The sequence below is a fragment of the Canis lupus genome, chromosome 1 (genome assembly GCF_048164855.1).
Source record: "Canis lupus baileyi chromosome 1, mCanLup2.hap1, whole genome shotgun sequence".
In the NCBI taxonomy this organism is placed as follows: Eukaryota; Metazoa; Chordata; class Mammalia; order Carnivora; family Canidae; genus Canis; species Canis lupus.
This window is the reverse complement of record NC_132838.1, coordinates 90,389,997-90,415,041: the sequence shown is the minus strand read 5'-3', so window position 1 is coordinate 90,415,041 and position 25,045 is coordinate 90,389,997. Positions and strand designations below refer to the sequence as shown.

The 25,045-nt window shown below is 44.0% G+C and overlaps 1 protein-coding gene across 4 annotated transcripts in view; it reads right to left on the bottom strand.

Annotated features, from left to right (window-relative positions):
* Positions 1 to 24,272, bottom strand: part of KANK1 (KN motif and ankyrin repeat domains 1) — a 207,907-nt gene extending 183,635 nt beyond the window's left edge. For all 4 annotated transcript variants that reach the window (XM_072839330.1, XM_072839357.1, XM_072839352.1 and 1 more), the window contains exon 1: positions 24,137 to 24,272. The gene's annotated coding sequence lies outside the window, so the exon portion shown is untranslated. The remainder of the gene's footprint in view (positions 1 to 24,136) is intronic.
* Positions 24,273 to 25,045: the final 773 nt, after the last annotated feature.

Genomic DNA, 25,045 nt, shown 5'->3' with positions numbered 1-25,045 from the left:
TCATCTCAAATGAAGGTTTTGCACTAGGAAAACCACTAAGGCTACTGCATCCCCAGCTGATTACTGATACTGGATTTTCAACACCTGAGAATGAACTAAATTGCATCTCAAATGACTCAGAGTCCCCACCATCAAGCCTCTCACCCAACTCTCCAACTTAAGAGTTTTGCTTTGTGATTGCTGACCTATTTAATCGTTTTTCTTCCCTCAAGACTAAATGCTCTGACTTGTAAACCAATCTTGATCCCAAAAGTGAATAATTAAGTACTTTTTACCTGTTTTGGTATCTTGTTTCCCCCCACTGGAAAAAAACAAAAATAGTAAGCTTAACATTTGCAAACCCTAAACTGTACTAACATAGGTCAGTTACTCCTGAGTGACATAAAATGCTGATTGGTCTCCTTTAAATTTTCCACAATTCACCTTTAAATGTCACTGCAAAATTGGCAGTTAATATCCACATCAACAATAAAATAAAACAAAATAAAAACCTGATCCTCCCTAATATCAAAACAGGTTAGAAAACCCTTAATAATGAGAAGTGTCACATTAAAACATGAATAGCAAGGATGATCAACAGAAAAGTCAAGAAATGGACACAACTAGCATGTGGGATTTAATATATGATAAAGGTGGCATTTCTGACCAAAGGAAGTAAATGGATTATTAAGTAAATGGCTGGGAAAACTAGTAGCCATCTGTGTTATAAACTAGTAGGGATCCCTACATTGTAAAATAAATTCAAGATGGGTGAATAATATAAATCTAAAAACTGAAGGCAAAGAAGTAACAAAAGCAGCCCTGGACAATTAAAAAATAATAACTTTAGGGTAGGGAAGGCCTTTTACTCTTTATGGTATTAAATTCAAAAACGTTAAAATAAGCAGCTGATAAAACTGTTCTACCTGGAGAAATGCAATATAATCCAAGTCAAAAGACAAATGGTAAACTAGGAACATCTCCAACTCTCATCACACATAAGGGGTTCATTTCTCTTGTACATAAAGTGACACAAATTGATAACTAACAGCCCAATAGCAAAGGATAGAACAGTTCACAGGAAGGTAAATACAAAGAGCTCCTATGGGCTCATGAAAGGATGCTCAACCTCCTAAGCGAAATGCAAATTAAAACCACATGAGATACTGTTATTCACTTATCAGATTGGCAAAGATGAACAAGTTTCATAACATAACACATTGGCAAGGATGTGAACAGACAGGTATTTTGTACCTTGCTAGTGAGAGTAAATATATTAGCACAGTTTCTATGAAAGACATTTGGGGCAATATCTACTCCAAGTACAAATCCCATGTATCCTTTTACACAGTGATTCTGTATTTAGGATTTGATCATATGTGAACAAAATAATATATGTTCAAAGTTATCTCTTGCAGGATTGTCGCAAATAGCAAAATCAAAAGGAAACCAATTTGACAAAATACAGAGTATTTGTAATAAGAAAATACTATGCTGCTCTGTTTAAAACTACAAAAATGTAAGAAAAACTCTATCTGGAGGAATTTTAAGATGTTTGGTTATATAAAAAGAGTAAGGTGCATAACAATATGTAAAAGTATGTTATTTGGGATTTTAAAGGGGGGAGAGAATATGATAACATACACACACACTTTTTTATTTAGTGTTTTTTAACTTATGAGTATCATCAGAAGCAAGAACCCTGATTTCTGAGGAGGGAATATGATGGCTAGTGGCAGGAATTGGGAGACTTTTCATTCTACCCTTCTATATCATCTAAATTTAAGCCACTTGTTATCCATTTGAAGATTGTCTTTTAATTCCACAAAATGGTTATAAGTAAAGCTGACGAAATTTACCAGAAAATGGAATAAGAAGATAAAGACCTAGAAAAAAGAACAGAAAAAGAAAGAGGATTGCTTCAGAAGGGCCAAATATTTGAAAATGGAATTCAATCAATAGAAAAGAGAGAAAGCTATCAAAGATAATTAAAGAAATTTTCCAATAACTAAAAAATATAAGTTACTAGGTTGGGAAGCCCACAGAGAGGCCAAAAAAAAAAAAAAAAAAAGTCAATGAAAACAGGCCAATAATGTATCTGGGACAAAGAAAAGACCTAAAAGCTTTTGAAGAGAACAAGGGGCAAAGGTTCCAGCTTTCATATAAAGATGGAATTTTGGGGAGCAATCTTTTGAAAGATCTCAGAGAAAAGAATTTCTAAGCTAGGACTGTATACCTAGCTCAACTATCAAGTGTGGGTCGGGGCAGAGACAACTTAGACATGCCAAATCTAAAGAAACATCTCTTCCATGAAACCTTTCTCAGAAGCTATTGGCCAATGCCCTCTACCAAGATAAGAGACCAAAAGAGACAAGGAAAGAGGATACCACAGGATTCAAGAAGGAAAAACACAAGGCATCTCTGGGTTGATGGGAACACTTCATTAGGACTTTTAAGAGCAATGGATCGGATAGCTACCCTCTGGTCTTCAAACATAAAGAGAAGGTTAGACTTCCATTTGAGGGTAAATCAGTGAGATGTGCATACAGCTAAAAAACAAAACAATTATTAACTCTGGGTAAGAACAAGCTGTATGAGGAAGGAAATGTTTCAATGACACATCTCAGTGGTGAATCATTTTCATAGTAATAATAATAATATAAACATTATACATTAATTAAACAAAAATTGTATTCAGATGATTTGAGAAAAGAGTATTGGAAGAAATTATAAGAACTACAGTCTCGGGATCCCTGGGTGGCGCAGCGGTTTGGCGCCTGCCTTGGCCCAGGGCGCGATCCCGGAGACCCGGGATCGAGTCCCACATCGGGTTCCCGGTGCATGGAGCCTGCTTCTCCCTCTGCCTGTGTCTCTGCCTCTCTCTCTCTCTGTGACTATCATAAATAAATTTAAAAAAATTAAAAAAAAAGAACTACAGTTTCATCTTCCACAGTACGAAGACAGTAAATAATATCTAAATAACCTATCCAACTGAATATCCAAAAATAATGCAACAAAATAAACATCTAATTTTTATTTTAAAATGACTAAGATGGAAAAATAAAACAAAAATTCCTAGTGCTTTTGTGTTCTCTGACACCCGATTTTTGTGAGAGGTGGAAACAGGGAGATATGTGGATCTGTACGAAGAATTTAAGGAAAAACAACTTGAACAGGAAACAAAACTAATTTGTCAGAGCCAATGGCTCTAGGTAATAGAATTTTTAAAAACATTTTATTTAAATTCAATTAATAGACATATAATGTATCACTGGTTTCAGAGGTACAGGTCAGTGATTTATCACAAACTAAAACTACAGCTCCTTCAAGTACCAAATTCAATTTGTTTAAAAACTAGGTGTGTGGTTTCCAAAGAGTTACTGGGCAATCTCCAATCTGGTTCTAATGATGACAGTGGCCATGGGAGCAGGGAAATTGGCACATCCCTTGATGCTCACTATCCTAGAGCACAGTGCCCACATCACCACATGCCTGCTTAAATAAGAGGACAACACTTACTGGAGTCATTAACTCAAATTTGGCCAACTCAGAAATAGGAAATTCTGCAGATTTTCATAAGCATCTATGTGACAGAACTTGCTAAAACTGTCCAAATTAAGAAGAGATTTCTCCAAAGATTTTAAGCCAAGGTGAAGTTCCAGAAAGACTTTTAAGCTATGGCTCTGTTTATTCCACACAACTGCCCCCATTTGGAAAGCATGCACTAGGACATCTGTTCTTATGTGTCCCAACTGAACAGCCTACCATTAATTTAATCCTCTGGGTTTTGACCAACAACTTATTTTGTTGAACGGTGGCAAGAAATTCTTCAAAGGATCTTCTGTCAGAAATTAGTATCCTTGGGTCTAAAGAAGCAGAGTTTGCAGTTGACAGTAGCTTACAAGTATATTAATACTTGTACGTGTGCAATTCAATCAAATAAAAGCTTGGAGAGGTAGCATATGAAAATCACTGTTTCAGAGGACTCATCAAACCTGTAAGCTGCACACTCCCTAAAACAACGGTACTGATCTAGCTGAGGCTCAAAAGAAAGCCAGCTATAAGCAAATACCTTATATAAACTACCTCTCCTTTGCAGAGTGGATTTGAATTCTTACACACCATTTATGCCCAAAGGTTACTTTGAAGGGTCTAATGATAAAAGACATAGTTATTGTCAAAAAATGAAAAGAACTCCCAGACAACTTTTCATCAAGTGAAGGCTGGGGAGAGGGCAAAGGAGAAGAGGGGTTGTATTATTTTACCAACATAGTGAAGTAGAGCTGAGCATCAGACTTAGCTCCTGGCCTCCTAGTAGCCAGAGCAAAAAGGGAAATATGATGAATTATGCAACTTTCATAACTGGGGAAAAAATTAAAAGTCCCCATTTATCAGGGAAAGAGATTTTTTTTTTCCTAACATGAACTGACACATACAGCTTCCCTATAGGAGGGACTGAAAGGGACAGTGAACCCTTTTTAGTAGCTCATCCAACAACAAATATCTATTAAGCACCTTCTGTGTTTCCAGGCTCTGTTCTAAGAGTTTGGTATATGTGAGCCAACAAACCAGATAGAGAACCCTACCTGGGGGAAGGCCATATTCTGCCCAGGTAGAAAGACAATAAACAACAAACATAATAGTAAGTTCCATGATGAGGGAGGGTTCGGTCAGGGGGCTAGAGGTAGTGAGAGGATGACGATTTCAATTCTGAATCCACAGTCAAGGTACAGAGGACAGTGACATGGGAGCAAGCACCCAGCATGAGCAGACATGGGGATGAGAACATCGGAGGCAGAGGAAGCAGCCAGTGCACAGGCCCTAAGGGGAAGCACAGAGGCAAATTTGAGGAAGACCAAGGAGGCCTGGGCTGTTGAGCAAGGGTGAGGGGTGAGTACAGGAGAGGAAGGTAGACAGTACCAAGGGACTCGCTCAAAAGAGTCCCAGAGTTCACTGTAAAAACTTTTATGAAAACAGGAAGCAAAAAGGGGGTTTGAGCAAAGTCCCATCATCTGACTCATCTCAACATTTGTTGTTTTTAAAGAGCCACTATTGGGGCTCCTGGGTGGCTCAGTTGGTGAAGTGTCTGCCTTTGGCTTGGGTCATGATCTCAGGGTCCTGGGATCGAGCCCCACGTCAGGCTCCCTGCTCAGTGGTCGTCTGCTTCTCCCTCTCCCGCTGCTCCTCTTCCTGCTCACGCTCTCTCTCAAATAAATTAATAAAATATATTTTTAAAAATTTTAAGAAAATAAAGAACCACTGTTGAGAATAGATCTCAAGGACAGAGACAGGGAGACCAGCTACAAGGCTCTTGTAGTAATCCAGGCGAGAGAGGATGGTAGAAATGGAGAGGAGGAAGATTCTGGATAAATTCCTAAGGGAGAGTCAGCAGGATTTGCTAATGGACTGAAGTGTGAGAGAAAAGAGAGTGAAGATAAACACACAGTTTTAGGGTTTTGCCATCAATGGAAACAGGAGAAGCTGTGGGAAAAACAAGTTTGAAGATAAACCAGAAATTGTTTTGGCCACATAAGGTGGCCACAGAACACAACTGGTGGAAATATGAGGAGGTAGGTAGTTGGGCATATAAGCATGGAGTTGGGGAAAAAGTCAGAGCTGGAGAAATAAATGTGAAATTGACCAGAATATTAATAGCACCTGAAGCCATGAGACTGGATGACATCACCAAGGGAATGAGAGTCTACAGAAAAGAACAGATCAAGGACTGAGCCCCCTTGGGCCCTCCAAAAATCAAGGAGATGAAGAACCAGTAACGGAAAGTGAGAAGGAGTGGCCAGTGAGCTAGGAGGAGAACCAGAAAGCGTACAAAATTTGTAACATGAACAGGCTTTATGTTGTCCATCAATAACAGCGAAGGGCATCTCGTCAAAGTTCAGGGAAAGTGCTTCTTGGAGAAGCTACGGCACAGCTAGCCAGGTATTTAGCTTCTGGCCCATTCTGGCTCGGTTAGCAGGAGCTGTCAGCACCGAGGGAGGCAGTGAAGGGAAAGCCAGAGCAGGCCACAGGCTGGTGGTCATGAGAACACGGACAGGCACACGCTCCTAGCCCAAGGAGCTTCCCAGGGCCTGCAGAGCGACCTGGGTCAGATGCCAAAGCAGCTCATCGCAAAACACCAACCGCCAACCCAGCGTTAGTGTGCAGTGCCTTCCCGAGCTGTTCCTGCCCACGGGTCACCGCCTGCTGCCAGTTTAACCCCACTGTCAGTCCTGGGCTTGCGTGGCACACCCCACAGCCCACCACGAGCCCCTTCCTCGTTAGCGAAAGGGCCGGGAAAGAGTCACTTGCTAGAGACTCGGTACAAGAGCCAGAGACCCCAGCAAGCCGCGGGCATACACACCTGTTTGTGAGAACAATGGACAAAGGGCACAGAAAGGGGATTTCTTGTCTCTCCTTCGCTCTCTGTGCACACTTCATATACATTTAAGGGCCCTCTTAACATGCCTGAATGCACCCAGTAGGCACACTCTATGTATTTATATCCAGCCTTGTTCTGGAAAGGGCTTCAGGCAACTTTCAAAATGAGACTGAACGATCCTTACCTTAAGTTTAAAAATGGAAAAAAAATGTAAAATGCAGAACAAGGGAAAGTAGAACGGAATAGTAAATAAGGTGTAAATTAGGAAAAATGGCAATCATGAAACTGTACATGGTTGTTTAATAGCAGGATTACATTTGGTCAACACAGTAAGAAAATCAAGGTCTCTGATGAGATTCGTATCGTTCAATAAATCAACATCATCTAATATGGGGGCCCAGGGCAACTTTCCTACTGCTTCTTCATAAAAGAGCTACTGAAAGACACGAATGAGATGGATGTGTTAGAGTTTCCCATGGCCATCCTTGAACTACTTCCTATCCCTCAATAATGCAAGCTAAGGACCTAACACATGGCAATTTAACAAGAAATCAGAAAGTAAAACCGGCATCGAAAGCACCCAATGTTTTGATGGAAATGGTGTGCAAAATCCTTTAGAATTTCACAAATGGACGCTATTTCTCAAAAACAAGTTTTCATTAATACTTGGGGCTGATTAAGTGTTACCCATCAAGGGTTGGTCCACTTACCTTAGAAGCCAAACAATTATAGTTAATAATACTGGGTTATTTGAAAGTTGCAGAGTGATCTCAAAAGTTCTCATCACATCAACAGACACACAAAAAGCTGCTCGACATCACACATCATCAGGGAAATGCAAATCAAAACCATGAGATATCACTTCATACCTGTCAGAATGGCTAAATAAACAACATAAGAAACAACAGTGTTGTCAAGGATGTGGAGAAAAAGGAACCATTGTGCATTGTTGGTGGGAATGCAAACTGGTGCATTCACTCTGGAAACCAGTATGGAGGTCCCCCAGAAAGTTAAAAACAGAAATGCCCTATGACCCAGACTACTGGGTATTTACCCAAAGTATACAAAAACACTAATTCAAAAGGCTACAAGCACCCCTATGTATACGGCAGCATTATTTACAATAGCCAAAATTATGGAAGCAGCCCAAGTGTCCATCCACAGATGAATGGATAATGAAAATGGGTATATACATACAATGGAATATTACTCAGCCGCTCAAAAGAATGGAATCTTGCCATTTACAACAACATGGATGGCTCTAGAGAGTATAATGCTAAGTGAAATCAGTCATAGACAAATACCACATGATTTCACTCATATATAGAATTTAAGAAACACACAAAGGAAAAGAAAGAGAGAGAAAAATCAAGGAACAGACTCTTAACTACAGAGAACAGACAGATGGTTACCAGAGGGGATATGGATGGAGGGCTGGGGAAATAGGTGAAGGGGATTAAAGAGTATATTTATCATGATGAGCACTGATGTACAGAATTGCTGAATCACTATATTGTTCACCTGAAATTATTCTAACAGTGTTTATTAGCTAATTGGAAATAAAATGAAAAACTTTAATAAAAAAGTTCTTATTACACGGAAAAAAATTTGTAATTGTGTGGTGATGGATGTTAACTATCATTCTGCAAAATACATAATATTGAATCATTATATTATACAGCTAAAGTTAATATAATGTTTATATCAATTATATCTCATGGTTGTTTTTGTAAAAAAAAAAAAATTCAACCAATCAGAAGAAGTCTCAGCATTCTTAACAAAAATTACAGAAACTAGGGGCACCTGGGTGACTTAGCTGGTTAAGCAACTGACTCTTGATTTTGACTCAGGTTGTGATATCAGGGTTGTGAGATCAAGCCTTGCATGGAGCTCTGTGCTTAGTGGGACGTCTGCTTGAGATTCTCTGCCCCTCCCCAAATAAATAAATCTTTAAAAAAAATAATAACCAGAAACTATGCAAGACTCTTGCCTAAAGAGATGGCCCCCCACTCCACAAAAGGCTGTGGGGGCAAAACTCTAAGCATGGCCACGTTTCCCTACCGGGCTCCCAAAAAGGGTTCTGAATCTCCCCAACACGCAGATGGGAGATAACCACTCAAAGCATTCAAGTTTCATACCTCACAGCATGTACAATTGCAATTTGCCATCTTTCTTCAAAGGGTTCTGATTTTGTCCTTTGTCAACACTAAGACAGAAATTCCCCAGTAAGGATATTGACAATAGCTCAGCAATTTCACTTAAAAAAAAAAAAATACCAGGACAGATTCACTAAGCCCTAATAAATTTCAGTTTTCTCCAAAAGGCTCATGTCTATTCTTCTTTTTACAGTGTCATCTGCCATCGATTGGCTGCCAAAGCCATATTACTTCAGGCAATTAAACCAAAGACAATTGGCGAATAAGATGGCAATAATACACAGAAAATCAAGATATAAAAGTCAAGAGAGTAAAAAGAGTAACTTCCTGTTTAAATTCAGATGCAGACCCTTAAGAAACAGTGAGTGGAAAGTTACCAAATTGTGAGCACAGCTCTCCAACTCATAAAAGATTAATCAGTCCTGTATAAAAACTAGACTCTGTTTTCCATATGTAGGCAGATTTCTGAAGCATAACTTTTTCAAAACAAACCCCGAAATACAGATGTAATCAGTTCTAAACACTGTTTCTGAATCAGCATACAGGCCATTAAACTTCTCAGAATTAAAGACAGTTTTCCATTGTAGATTATGTTGTCGTTTCAATTATCTGCTGCAGTCCCTATAAAAGGATTATACTCCCCATTGTCATGTGACTTACAGTGTCTCCAGATGGAAGAATTAACTACACCAACCTCGCTGTTGGTAGGCTTCGCCATGTGACTTGCCATAGCCAAGTGAATGTGAGAAGTGACTTATAAACAGAAGCATTAATAGCCAAGAATGGATTGGTCATTCCCTTTCTCATCCTCTACTATGTCCCAGAGTGGGGTGGCTCGTGGAACCCAGATCTGGAGCTAGAATACTGAAGGCCTTTGGAGCAGAGCCACAGCTATTATGTAATGAGTTAATGATCAATGGAATAATATGTAGAATGAATATGTAATATTCATATGGATATGGATATGTAATGAATGTAGAAAGACATGCAGGTCTTACCGCCAATGAATTCCCATGCTAATCAATTGCATAACATATATGATAAACTGAAAATAATGTCTTTTTTCCAATTAAAGTTTTTACCTTATAAATATGTGCTTTAAAAAGAGAGGGGAAACTTAGGTTACTTGTTTGACCTTTAGAAGACCTTGTCGAGAACAATGGTAGGTTCAAAGAAGATAAGGTTCAACAGCTCAGCCTTCCATAGGCATGTAATTAATCTCTAACTGATGGGGGGATAAAACAAGAATCAAGGTTATAAACTTAACCGGCATACCAGTCTCCCAGCAAAACAAGGAAATGTAATTACCTGGGATTTTATGAGATGTAGAATTCAATCCCAAAAAAGTCCAGGTTTATTTTAGCTTTTTACCGTTAGCCTCTGCCTGGAAATCTTACCAATATGAGTAAGATCTGATGGTGCAAATAGTTTTTTAAATGAGCAACTAAAACATACGGATGAAAATCAAGATATTGCAAACTTTTTTCTAGAAGCCAAAGGAAAACAATGCTTAAAGACCCTTCTCATAGCTACTCTGATGAATATATACAGCAATTCATTTAAAAATTTCATTGCTAGAGGAAAAATTCAGCACATCTCCTGCAAATTTGTGGTGGGGTTTGGCAAGCTGGATGCCCAAAGAAACTCAGAACCCTTACTAGGACTAAGCTGACCCAGGAGAGTGGGAGAGAGAGAATGCAATATACTCTGCCTTGGGAAGTCCTAAATCTGGGGATCATGGTTCCCACCATTATGGTTACCCAGTCCACAATAGTTATCAGGAAGGCTGTTTGCATTGCCAAGTTCAAATCAAGTTAGGAACACTATTTCCTACCATTGGAGAGAAAGTTGTATCCAGAAGGTGTGAAACTTCATGCACTTGGGAAACTACTTCATAATCCCCAAATGATACAAGATAATAGGTCCCTCTGTAAGGCTAGATTGTGGAAGATCTTGGTAGAGATCAGCAGGGGGCGGGAGGAGAGAGCTAGAGCAGTTTGGCTGGAGAAGGGTGTTGTGATGAGCAAGGGCTGGGTTGCCATTTTCTTACTCAAGCAGACAGAAGAAGATATTCTGTCGAGGAAAGCCAAAGTATGGTACAAATGCTAGAGACAAGATACTATGCGTGACCAAGAGGAATCAACTTCAGGTCCTAACTCTCAGGGGGACTGGCTGGGCTATTACGTTCTGGGGTTTCACTGGGTTCCTCCCAACCAACTCCTTCTTGTTGATGCTTGGTTTGCCTCCGCCAGTTTAAATGAGTGTCTCTTTTTACACAGCCGATAAGCCCAACTGGTTTCTTATGAATCTTGGCTTATTTAGTTTTAAAGGCTTGATCTTATTAAACTTTTAAAATTAAGGAAGACACACACAGTAAAAGTATAAATCTTAAATATTTAATCATGAGGAATTCTTACAAATGAACATATTCATGACACCAGCAGCTAGCTCAAAGATAGAGAACGTCATAAGGATCCCAGAAGCCCCCTATGTCCTTTCCCAGTCAATAGACCCCTCACCCCAGGCCCCTTGCCCTATTCTTCTATTCACCAGTGATTATTTTTGCCTCTTTTTGAGCTTCATATAAAATAAATCATACAAGGGGCTCAGTGGTTGAGTATCTGCCTTGGGCTCAGGTAGAGACATAGGGTCCTGAGATGGAGTCCCGCATCAGGCACCCTGCAGGGAGCCTGCTTCTCCCTCTGCCTATGTCTTTGCCTCTCTCTGTGTCTCTAATGAATAAATAAATAAAATCTTTAAAAAAATCATAAAATATGTACACTTTGGCTTCTTTTACTTAATATCTATATTACTCAATAAAATGTGTCTCAGTATTCATGATGTTGTTCTGAGCAGCAATACTGTTCTTTTTTATTGCTGTAAAATATTTCATGCATAACCCTAACACAATTTTTTTATCCATTCATGGGCATTTGGACAGTTTCTCTTATGTGTCTATCATTGTTATGAGCATTCTTGCAAACACTTCTGTTGTACATACACACTCATTCCTGTTGGGCATATGTATCTAGGATTTTAAGTCATAGGACATGTATTTGTTCAGCTTTATAATAAAGTCCAAAGTGATCAAACCAATTCATACTTCCACTAGCAGTGAATGAGAGTTTAAGCTTTTCCTATCTCCATTAATACTTGGTTATCAGGGTTTGTTCTTCAAATTTGAGCCATTTGAATATGTGTTCGCATTTTATAGTAGTTTTAATGTGCATTTTCCCAATGACTGACAATACTGAATGCCCTTCTCACTTCTAAAATTAGGTTTTGTTGGGATGCCTAGGTGGCTCAGTGGTTAAGCATCTTTTGGCTCAGCACATGATCCGCGATCAGGGTCCCTGCAGGGAGTCTGCTTCTCCCTCTGCCTAGGCCTCTGCCTCTCTCTGTGTGTCTTTCATGAATAAATAAATAAATCTTTTTTTAAAATTAGGTTTTGCGGGGATCCCTGGGTGGCCCAGCGGTTTAGCGCCTGCCTTTGGCCCAGGGCGCGATCCTGGAGTCCCGGGATTGAGTCCCACATCGGGCTCCTGGCATGAAGCCTGCTTCTCCCTCTGCCTGTGTCTCTACCTCTCTCTCTCTCTCTATGTCTATCATGAATAAATAAATAAAATCTTTTTTAAAAATTAGGTTTTGCTTTTCCTGTTGATTTGTAGCTGTTCCCGACACATTCTGGATAAGCTGCTTATTGGATATATGACAAATATCTTCTACTTTGTGACTTGCCTTTCCACTCTTAATTTATACAGCTAAATCAAAGTTCTTAATTTTAATGAACACGAGAAAAGGCAAAATAATACATGTTGCTGTGAAAAAAAGACCCAATTCTCTGGGTATATATATATATATATATATATATATATATATACACTCATTGACTTAAGAAAGGTAGTTAACTGAATGGGACCCAGCTTTTGCTCAGGCCTTGGACTATAAATACAAAGTTACTCTCCTCAATTCCCTCAAAGCTTCAGATACAATGAATCATTGATTTAAAAGCCAGTAATGTACCCACAGTTTATCAAGTATATTTAGAAACGTTATTATAAATGATGACTGGCTTGCACACCAGCCCTTAAAAGTCCCAAAACACGCTTCCAGCACAGCCCTGCACAACCAGCATTTGTATGGAGGTGCTTCCTTGGAAGAGATGTGCAGAGCACCAATGTGGGGTCCTAAGAATGTAGCTCAACTTCCCCATCCCAGGGCCTCCAGAGATGAGTACCCCAACCTCAATAACCAACAGCAATTACCAGGAATCCTATCATCCCACACAATCACTGAGCCTTCCTGGCTGGGATAGCAGGCGAGTGATCCAGATTTCAACAAAGTTCCGGCAAGGCTCACACACCCACGACCTCACTGATCACCTCGGCTCCTTGGTCCCAGACCTCTCCTTACATCCATGTTACAGGCAGAGACAGATGACCTTGCTCACCCAAAACTGTGGAAGACCTTGCAGAGAGGGGATAAGGGTGGTGGCACTTCTAAGAATCGGGGTCCCTGAGCCTGTCTCGGCCCTTTAACTTGATCCCAGGGTGCTTTCATCCACTGTGTGCTGCCTGGGACAGCAGAACTTTCTCTGCTCCTCTGGCCCTAAGCAAACAGGACAGCTCTTTTGAGATGTTCTTTTAGGGAGTTTCACAGTTAGGAAACACCGTATCTTAGACTTTCCTTCCTTTGTATTTCCTTCCTACCTTCTCCACCCTGCTTCCCCCACCACCACCCCCCAACACCCACCCAACACCCACCTAAACACCACGGCAAAATGATATTGTTTCTTTCCAGACACAAGGAGGCAAAGGAAATATACTCCTGATGGGAAGTGTAAGAGTTGAGACTCTTAAGCCCAGGCTCCTGACCACTGCCTGTATTGAATCAGATCCTTTCAACCTGGCCAGCCCAAAAATAAAGGTAAGGAGGGCACCTGGGTGGCTCAGTGGCTGAGCACCTGCCTTCAGCTCAAGTCTTGTTCCTGGGGTCCTGGAATCGAGTCCTGCTTTGGGCTCCCCACAGGGAGCCTGCTTCTCCCTCTGCCTATGTCTCTGTGTCTCTCATGAATAAATAAATAAAATCTTAAAAATAAATAAAAATAAAGGTAAAGAAACAGGGAAGAAAGTAGGGACGAAAAAGCTGCCCTGGGCCACGGAGGAAGAAAAGAGATGTTGAGAACAAAGCAGTTTCCATGGATTCAGCTACCCTCTATCCAGCCTGGAACCCAGGCTAGAAGAGACATCTGTGGGTCACAGCTCAAAGTCAGGCCAAATCGGATAAACAGGTAAGCCTGGTTATTCGGTCAAACTGGATGTGAGGCCAGAGGCTCATGACACCTCTTCCTTGAAAGAGGAAGTTCCTATGAAAATGATTCCAAAACTATATAAATGTCAAGCCCTTAAGCAGTATTTCCTCCTCTTGCTGGCAAAGCTGGGAGCTTTGGGACAGGTGATGGGACAGGAAAGAAGGACATTTTTCCCCCACTGTAGTAAAGCTACTGTAATGCAATGGCTCTGGGCTGGCTAAGAGTCCTCAAGGCCTTCTTACTCATTCCTGACATCGAGGGGGGAGCTGCTGGCATGCCCTTCCCAGCCGTGGGCAGCACCAAACCCAGACACAGCAGCACTCTGTCTCTGAGTGAGAGATCCTCTTCTCTGCAAGGTGGGAGACAGCTTTATGAGCACACGGGATTTCATTAAAGGAAAACAAAGTCCTTCCAATTAGGCTCTCCTGGCTTCCCTGGTTATCCAAACAGTAGCCTTTTGTTTCTAGAGGCTGGCTAAAATAAACCTAAGAACAAACAAAAAGAGATCATTCTGCTTCTCTATTAACCTGAAAATGATTAAAACTCTCCTGAGGGTGCCTGGGTGGCTCAGTCAGTGGAGGGTCTGACTCTTGGTTTTGGCTTAGGTCATGATCCTAGGGTTGCGGAATCGAGGCCCGTGACCAGCTCCAGGCTGAGTGTGGAATCTCTTTGGGGTTCTCTCTCTCCCTCTCCCTCTGCTCTTCCCCCCTGTTTGCTCTCTCTAAGATAAATAAATAAATTTTTTTAAAAATAAAAAAATAGGGATGCCTGGGTGGCTCAGTGGTTGAGCACCTGCCTTTGGCACAAGTCGTGATCCCAGGGTCTTGGGATCAAGTCCTGTATCAGCCTCCCCCCGACCCCCGGGAGCCTACTTCTCCCTCTGCTAATATCTCTGCCTCTGTCTGTGTCTCTCATGAATAAATAAAATCTTAAAAACAAAAAACAAACCAAAAAAACCCATAGCAGAACACAAGTGCATATGACTTCGTGAAAGGATTAGTCTTGAATTCCCTCAACTTAAAAAAAAATCTACTTTTTAAACAACATACAAAAACTCCCATAGCAGTAAACTATTTTAATTGCTTCTAGTTGGGATCCCTGGGTGGCGCAGCGGTTTGGCGCCTGCCTTTGGCCCGGGGCACGATCCTGGAGACCCGGGATCGAATCCCACGTCGGGCTCCCGGTGCGTGGAGCCCGCTTCTCCCTCTGCCTGTGTCTCTGCCTCTCTCTCTCTCTCTCTCTCTCTGTGACTATCATAAATAAAAAAAAAAAATAAAAATAAAAAAAAAATAATTGCTTCTAGTTGTTACTGAAACCCTGCCTGGGCTAAGAAAATTTGAGTTGTTTCAATCATTTCCCTCCCACCCTTCTCTCCTTGATGGAGATCCTGCAAACTCCCTCCCCCCCTTCCTGAACTATAACTCTGAAAGGAGGTCAAAGGGTGGGGGTCTCTGGAGGCAGAGAAGTCTCATTCTGCTCTTAAGGTCAGAAGCCTGTGTTTTCTAAAGACCCTATAAGCTATGCCACACAGGGCTGAATCTTGCCACCAACGGGCCAAAGAGTCCCTACAAAAGCCTTAAAGGCCCTGAAGATAAACAGTGCCTGTCCCTTGATCAGCAACACCCCTAGTGATATTCAAAGGAGGAGAGGATGTTTGCACTAAGTCTGAAGCTGGGCTGCCTTCCTTGAGAGGCATACAATCCTCAAAAAGAAACAATTGAAAAGATAAAATAGGCAGCTTCAAGTAGAAGATGAAGGATGAAATTTCAAAAGGCCAAGAGGAAAAACATCAAAACAAATTTCAAGCACATCAAATCACATGTTAAGTATCATCAAAACGACTCATTCCATTTTCTAAAAAATGGCAATTGCCACTGAACCAACACAATATCCAAAGTGTCCCTGTGTGGACAATCTCCTTCTTTTCTGCCTTTAAGAAATGATGAGTCAAGAGTTCAAATTTTCTGTTGTGCTACCTTGTGGAAATTTAATTCCTGGTCATCTACAGAGCATGACTTAGACAAATTCTCCTATAAAAATGTCATAGTATATGCCAAAAATCAGTAAATCGACTTAACAAATCAGGGAAGTTCAAAGGATAAGATGGCATAAGCAAAATTTCAGCCTTCAAATATACTGAAAGCCTTACTGCTCAGGACCTGCAGAGTTTATTCATAATGTTTTGTTGACTTTTATTAATAGTAAATCTCTTGACGTGCATCTCCTACCAAATTAAAAGAGAAAATACCATGAGAACTGAATTTTATGACACAGAGAAACAAAAAAGCTAGACTAGTTAAAAAGCTGACATGAAATCTTTAGATGAATTCTTTAACTGGTCTAATCTTTTCTATTTCACTATGCCATAACATGAAAAGAATATGAGCCCTTTTTTTTTTGGAGTCTGGGGAATTCAAGAATATATATTTACCCAACTGGTTAGAATAAGACAATGGAGAATAACAAGCATTCGAGTGAGAACTCACACAGCACTGCTGGGAAGATAGATGAATACAGCTGCTACAGAGATCTCTACCACAGCAGAACTGTGTGCAGCCAATCTGGCAACTTCGTTTCTGGATGTGCACCCAACATAACTGTATACATACGTTCACCAGGACACATGCACAGACTTGTTCGTGACAGCACTGTTCATGCTGGTCCCAAACTGGGAACAACCCAATGTAAGTCTCCAGGACGATGGATAAACAGTGGTATAGTCACACTGCAGAACACAATCAAAAAATGCAAAGAACACTCCATTGTCACATAAGATCACATGGATCAATCCTACAAATACAACATGGAGAAGAAGCCAGACACAAAAGGGTACACACTCTGCGATTCCACATATTAAAGTCTAAACACTGACAAAACTGACCTGTGATATTAGATGGACAGCCCAGGGGCGTGATACAAAGATGATCAGCTTGGGTCCATGGCTCTATTTGGGGGAAGGGAGATGAGCAAGCATTTAGCAGAAAAATGACTTGTAGCATCACCTAATAGGGTCAGTCACCACCCCTAAAAAGGGCTACTCCTAAGGAGTTGTTTTGATAGGAAAGAGCTGTTGAGGAGGAAGAGGAGAGAAGGAAAAAGGGTTAGGAGGAAGATAGAAGGAGAATGAGAAAGAGGGAGGATGGATTCAGCTTGATTTCTACCTTTGCTCTCATTATTTTTTCATATTTTCCCCAAGGTCAACAGGTGAACTAGTCAGAAAGACCAACAGAAATCTGAATAACTTTAGTCCAAAACGTAATGCAGATACCAACATATTTACCTTCTTACCTCTAATCAAGTCAAAAATTATATACAAAGGAGTTTTATCTGCAATACAACAATGTAAACCAACAAGAATAGAGGCTCTTGTGTGCTTCTCAGGGGATCAGATAATTATAAAAAGGGATTAGTATGTCTTCTGAGCGTTAAACTAAGTTCCACTGCTCAATTCCATTAACTAATTAAAAAAAAAAAAAAAAAAAAACCTTCCAACAGGGTTTCTGACACTGAAATATATAACTGTTTCCAATTACCTGATTGCTCCTGTAATGAAAAAAGCATGAGGATACTTAGTTCTGATAGGTTCTTCTGGTGTATGTTATCCATACACAAATACACAACTCAACAGTGTATCTGTTTTAAGATTCTTCATCAGTGAGAAAGCATTCATACTTGAAACATAAAGCTCAAGGAAGAAAAAAGGCAAACAGGTATCAGAGTTTAAAAGCCAAAGAGAAAATAAGAACCACTGGATTATGTCACCTGCTGTGCGCATCAGGGGACATGCTCGCAAGCAATTCACACATCTAGTGACTGGAGTGTTTTAATAAGAGCCTCTCTGTTAGGCCTCCTCGTAGACAGTTTTGTTCTTTTCCACTGCTTGAACATACACGCACACACTAAACAAACCTCATTTTTCCATGGCCTTGTCAAGTATGGAGTGCTTTATTTAAAATTATAAAGGTAATTGAAAAAAGAGAACTAAAAATAACAAGATAAAAATAATGGGATATCTAATAAAACTGGGGAGAAGAAGAGAAAAGAGGTGGGGGTAATATTAATTCCCTTTCTTCCTTACTGGAGAATGAATGGAAACTGCCAAGTTGGTTGAAATCACGGGTACACTGTGGCAGTTTAAGAAGGCTGCAAATGTGCGGACACTCTTCCCATCAAGTGGCAGGTCCGTGTCCCCTGGAGTTGGAGCAGACTTTTGATGGACCCAATCAACAGAGTTTGAGGACAGGAAAGTCATGTAACCTCTGAGGCTAGGTCATAAAAGGTCAGGAAGCCTCCAACTGGTTCTCTGGAGGTATTCTAGCTCAAGTTAATTGTATCTGTCCATCTGTAGAGTATCTGAGGATGAGATTAACATTTAAGTCAGTGACTACTGGGTTAAGCAGACTATTCTCCATAACACAGGTGGGCCTCATCCAATCAGTTGATGGTCTGGATAGGACAAAAAGATCAGCTTCCCCAAGCAGGACAGAATTCTCCAGCAGACTGTCTTTGGTCTTCACCTGCACTACTGGCTCTCCTGGGTCTCCACTCTGCTGGCTCACATTGCAGATTTTGGACTCACCAGCCTCCATAATCATGTGAGCCAACTACTTAACATACCTCTTTTTTCTATAAACATGCACACACCCTACTTGTTCTGTTGCTCCAAAGAACCCTGATTAACGCATGAAGGGAGCTGGGGGCCTTGTGAGCAGACTTGAGTACCGATGGAAGTTGCCATGTGTAATAGACACTCTGGTCAGCAGTCAACCCTGAGCCCCATCTCCCAGCCATCCCTGCCAAGGCACGAGGCATGGCAGCAAAGCCTCCTTGGACCCTCCAGGCCAGCCCATTCACCAGGTGGTTGCTACACAGAGATTGCACCACCACAAGGACACCCAGCCAAGCCATGCCCCAATCCCCGAGCCATGGAATCCATAACACCATGAAAGAATTGCTTAAGCCACTAAGGTTTGAGGTCATTTGCTCAATGACATCCACCAAAAGAACATACAACAACAATAACAACAACAACAACAAAAAAAACCAGAGAGTTAACACCCCATAAGAGACTATAGCTGAGCAGGGATCAGAGAGGAGTGACGAGGTTTTTGTTTTCATTTTAAATGCTTGTTGTTGGCACTATTTTCTATACAAATATTACTTCAAAAATTTAAACAATTAAAAATTAAAGAAACAACAGTGGACATATTCAGCATTAATGGTGTACCAGGTAGTCTTTGAAGTGCTCTCTATGGTTTTTGTTTTCTTTTTAAAGATTTATTTATTACAGAGAGAGTACGCACACAGGAGGGTTAAAGGGAGGGGAAGAGAATCCCAAGCAGACTCTACACGGAGCGTGGAGCCTGACACGGGCCTTGATCCCAACACCCTGAGATCATGACTTGAGCTAAAATCAAGAATTGGATACTCAACTAACTGAGCCACCCCAGTGACCCTCTAGCATTTTAACTCCCTTAATCCTCAGGTAATTCCATGAGGGGACTGCTTTTGTCATCCTCGTTTTATGAACAGGGAACGGAACCACAGAGAGGTTCAGTAACTGTGCCAAAAGTCACACAGCAAGCAACACAACCTATACTCACATCAGCCAATCTGGGCCCAGAGCAACATGTCCACAAAGATAACCAGGTTAGCCTGGCAGTAGGAAGCCACTAGACAAAGAGTATAATCTCAAGCTGCCAGTCACCTGAGTCTCCAAAGAGGTGACTGACCAAACTATTACATCAAGCCCTACCAGAAGCCTTTGCATTTTCAAAAGCTATGCCCTAAAATGCAATGCCCTTTGCTCTAATCTCCACCTGCCTACATTTTCCAAGGCCCGATCTCCTTAAATATCACACAAACCTCTCAGCATTAATTTTTCCACCCTTTACATTTCCAGGATGGGCCATTAATAGCAAATATTTCCATCCTTCTGCCTCCTACTATAATTCTCTTTCTATCTCCCCACTTGCTACGAACTCTGTGAGGGTCTCTGGATTTCCTCACCAGGGTCTTGCATAGAAGTAGGAAAGTATTTATTATTTTCTAAAGGTAAGCTGATATTGGCTTATTCCACATGCAAGTTTAGGGAAATTTTTGCTGCATTTTATTTGAGAGGAAAGAGTGAGTTTAGAGCCATATAACCAGGCAATGCAGAAGCCCACTGCATGGTAATCTTTGGCAAGGATTCATAATCGAACCCCATGATGCTGACTTGAAAGTAAAAAAGTTTTCTCCCCAAAAGTTCTAATTATTTTTTTTGCCTTCATGTTAGTTCACCAATTTTCACTATATTTCAGAAAAAGAATAAGATTGGCATCATTCCCACTGTCCAGAATGGGCTGTGTACTGTTCATCTCCCTTCCTGAGATAACTCAGTGGTATTTTCTTCGGAGATATCTGCTCCCTCACCAATTTCTAAGGATCCCTTAAAGCTCAGCTCAAGTCTTACATTTCAGAGAAGCCGATCCTAACCATCCTGGCAAGAAAGACCTCTTTTGATTCAGAACTCACAGAAGCAGTCAATATCTGGGAAGTGAACTAAACACTCCTTTGTCACATGAAAGGATTCTGCCTAGATGCTACTTTTAATTTTTGTACATAATTTCTGGACAACCAGCTACTTAACGGTATGATTCCTCTTATACCCCCTAAAACTCCTAGCTTAGTACATTTGCAAAAAAGCATAATATAAAGAAAAATCACATGACTGGCAAATGAAGTTACAATAGTCCCATTTACACTATTTAAAAAGGGGGTATCAGGGTCAACTTCACTGTTACTTCGAGAGTTACATTTTAAACCAATTAGACACCTTTTTTGCAGGTAACATATTAGCCACCTAAAGGTTACTTTAAACAATTCTGTACTAGATTCAAGGACAGCTGGGTTCTGCAGGTAGTAGTTTAACCACATGGACCCGGAGCCATAAAACGGAGAGTCTCTAGTTTATGAAGTGACCCAAACAAGAGGCGGGGAGGAAACTATATGCACAAAGATGGTTTTTGTAGCAATATGTACAACTCCAAAAAATTAACACTCATTTCCGGTTGTGTGTGGGGGCTTATTAAATGGAAGCCTGTCCACAGGATTGTGGATGTGTGCAGGAATTTGAAAGTCACAGAGACTGAAGCAATATTAAGACATACTGTTAAGAGAAACAAAATACCAAATTGACTATTATGACTTCATAAAAACAGGACCAGACGTAGAAAAGCACCCAAAGTGAACACAACTGAAATAATCTGCTAGAATGGGGCAAATATGGGTTACCTTTTGCCCATCTGTGAAACTCTTTGTAGATTTACTGCTTTGGCAGTTTATTTTTATTTTTTTAAAGGTTTTATTTATTTAATCCAGAGAGAGAGAGACAGAGGCAGAGACACAGAGGGAGAAGCAGGCTCCATGCAGGGACCCCAACGTGGGACTCGATCCCGGGTCTCCAGGATCACGCCCTGGGCTGAAGGAGGCGCTAAACCGCTGAGCCACCCGGGCTGCCCTGCTTTGACAGTTTAAAACAGGACAGAACTCTCACATCCTGCTCGAAGAAGTATTAACCATACAACCGCTTTGGGATGTTTCGCATGATCTTCTAAACTGAAGAGTCTAGAACTCAGCATTTCTACTCTTATGCATATACCCTAAGCAAATGTGTACAAGTGTATCAAGACATGTGCTACAATGTTCACAGCCACACTACTGGCCATAGTCAAAATTTGGCAACCACTCAAACGCCCATCAGCCCTAGAACAGATAGCTAATTTGGGGCATAGTCACACAATGAAATATTGCACAGTAAAGATAATGACTGAATTAGAGCCACGTGCAACACGGCTAAGTCTCACCAAAGTGATTTGGTGAGAAAGAAGCCAGATTGAAAAACAAACGAACAAACAAAAAACATACTAGATTACACCACACACAGAGAACATGAACAAAATTGATCTATGCTGGGACACTGGTTACCATGGGAAGAAAAAGCGATGGGAAAAGAGCAGGAGTCTTCTGCAGTCTGGCAACATTCTGCGTCTTGATCTCAGTGCAAGTTATAACTTTACGTTCACTGTGAAAATTCATCACACTGTACACTTACGATTGGTCTGTATGCTATAGTTTAACAATTACTTAAAACAAAAAACAGATGGCATAAGCTAAGCCACCCATGCCACAGAGGCATAAAATGTCCCACAACATTTGAAACCAACTTGGCTTCTCTGATTGCAGGGCCAAAGAGAAGTGTAAAGATGGTTGTATCATTTGGGCTGCTTCAACTCTGCTCACCACTGATTTTTTTTTTTTTTTAAACATGCACAAATAATCCAACAGCTGCCTGAGTGATGTGTCTGTAATTTCTCCCTGAGATCCCCCTTGCTGCTTCTGAACCTGTTTGCCCTACAGGCCTCTGCTCCCACAAGCAATTGCCTGTGTCAGCCTTGCTCCTACCTCCTCCCCAATTCCTTGAATTTCCTCAGCTACACCCTCGCCCATCCTCCCCCTCCTCCCTGGACTAAGGAGGCTAATGCAAGAACACATCAGCTCGTGGCACTATTTGTGAGCAAATGCTGACATTCACAAAACGAACCTAGGTCTTGACTGTATCGATTCGAGTGGCCATTTGCCTGTGGTTTCTTTTCTTTGGGCCAGTTTGGATGATTTAAAACAAAACTATTTTTAAAACCTTGCTCCTTTTTGCTCTATCATTTTTCCCCCTGAAACACACACACACACACACACACACACACACAGAACAGAACTCACTTTTTCTGAGGTGGAACCTCCACTAGAGGGGTTTGTGAACTTCACAAAGTGCCCCAAAGCACCCCTGTGCCCCCCCCCACCTGGGGGATAAAATGCATCCCTCATGGAAGTGCCTCTTTAGGAGACCATCACTCGCCACTGGCCCCTTCTGCATCCTTAGACACTAATCTCACCACAGGACAGCCCCTACTTAAATTTTCTTCCACCGCCTCATCGGCAGCACCTTCCCTCAAATCCATTAACTAAAAAGGGTCTGAAGTTAATAATCTCTCAATTTCTAATTCAATCTGGGAAAAACTACACCTTAAAATGAAGGAAGGAGGCTGCGGGAGGGTGAAATGAGGAATCACTGCTAATGGAGATGGGGTTCCTTTGGGAGGGTGACGAAAATGTTCTGGAATCAGTGATAACCGTGTAACTTCGTGAATACACTAAACACCACGGACTTGAACACTTGAAAAGGGTACATTTAGGGCATGTTTATTACATCTGAGTCTTTAAAATAAGTACAACGCGGGAGCGCCCCACTTTCCGGTAGTGAAAGTTGGATGAAAGGAACAATTAGCAGATGAGCAGCTAAGCATCACCTAAGAAATCAAGGTGGATAAAACCACGAATTGACAAAAGAGGAAGCAGGTTCTGATTTCCTCCCGCTCGGATGCGGGGCAGCGAGGCCGGCGAGAAACCGCACAACCGCGCGCGGGTGGGCCGCCCCGCCGTGTGGGTCTCGGGCCGTCGCGCCGGTCGTTTCACTAATTAACAGGAGAGACGAAGCTCGCGGGGACGGGGTGCGGGGTGCAGGCCGCCCGCGCTGGGGGACGCCCCGGAGGGTTCCCGTCGCGCCTCACCCCGCTGCGGGGCGGCTCCCGCAGACTCGCAGGACCCCCGCGAGGAGCCGCCTCCGAAAGCTCCCCGGGGCCCAGGGCCAGCGCGGAGGGCGCCAGCGGCGGCGGCTGCCCGGGGCGCGGGACCCCGCGAGTGCGCCCAGGTGGCGCGGGACAGGGGACGCCGGGGACCCGCGCGCTCCGGGGCGCTCGCAGCCTCCGCGGACCTGACGCCGCGCTGGCCCGGGGCGCGCCCCCGCCCTCCCCCTCCCTCTCCCGCCTCCCTCCCCCCGACCCCGCCGACCCCGCCGACCCCGCCGGCCGCGGCCGGAGCCAGCGCCGAGTCGGCGCAGGGCGGGCGAGCGAGGCCACCTGCCGCTCCGGGACGCAGGGATCAGGAGGCCGCCCGCCGCCGCGCGCGCGGAGCCGAGCCCAGAGCGCCCCCCGGAGCCGCCTCGGGGAGGGTCCGCACCGGGTCGCGGGCAGGACAGGCCCCCGGGGTCCCAGGCGCCCCCCGCCCGCACTTTCCCGCGGCCGGCGGCTGCAGGGCCCCAAGCAACCCCTGGGGCCGCGACCCCGGGCCCGCCCCGAGGCCGCCGGGGGCGGGGGCGGGGGCGGGGGGCAGGGAGCGCGAGCCCGCGGGGTGCCCTGGCCCCCGGCGCGCGCCGAGCCCGCCTGCCCGCGCCCACCCCGCCGGGCACGGGGCGCAGCGCGGCGCCGCCTCACTCACCTCCGGGCGCGCTCCCCGACCTGCGGCTCCGCGCCCGCCGGGCTCCCGGACCTCGGCGGAGGGGGCGGGGCGCGGGGGGCGGAGCCGGCGCCGGCGAGCAAGCGCCAGAATTAAACCCCGAAACGGGCTGCGGCTCTCGGGGCCCTCCGCCCCCGCGAGGGCGAGCCAGGCGGGGAGGCCCAGCCGCGCTCGCCCGGGGAGGGGCGGGGAGGGGCGGGGCGGGAGGGACCCCCCTCCCCAGGCGGCTCCCGAGACCTCCGGGGGCCCCCGCGTGGCGCCGCGCTCCTTTGTACCCCGGGACCCGGCCGGCGGGCTGGCCCCAGTGCGCCTGCGCGCCGCCCCAACCCCGCCAGGCCCACGAGGCACCTTCGCGCACCTCCGCCCCCGCCCCCGCCCCCGCCCGCCCCCGGAGCGCCCGGCAGGGGAGCGCCCTCCGCGCCGCCCGCCCCCGCCGCCCGCGTGTGCCCGCTCTTCCCCCGGGGAGGGCAGACGTGCATCCCCCGCCCCCCGGGAAACTCGACTCGGTCGCCACCGACCGTCCCGACCCGGAGGCACCGCGGCTAGTATCCCCGCCCGCCTGCCGCGCGGCTCACTGCCCCCGCACCCCTCCGCTGGGGTCGCTTGTGGCCCCAGGTGGTCTCGCAGGGCCCTCGCTTCTGGCAGGTGCCCGAGCAGGACCGCCCCCGGGGTGGCCAGGGACCTCCCGCCGCCTTTCCCAGGGCCCGCTCGGCCGCAGGACCGGGGGGGGGGGGGGGGGGGGACGGGGAGCAGAGTCCAGAAGCGTGCATGAGCTGGGGGACCCCGGGGCGGGGAGGGAGGCGCAGTGCCCGCCTCGGGAGCTGAGAGCCAACTAGGAAGTCAGGCTCCGATTCAGAGCAGTCGCAGCTGGGAGAGAGAGAGGGACAGAGA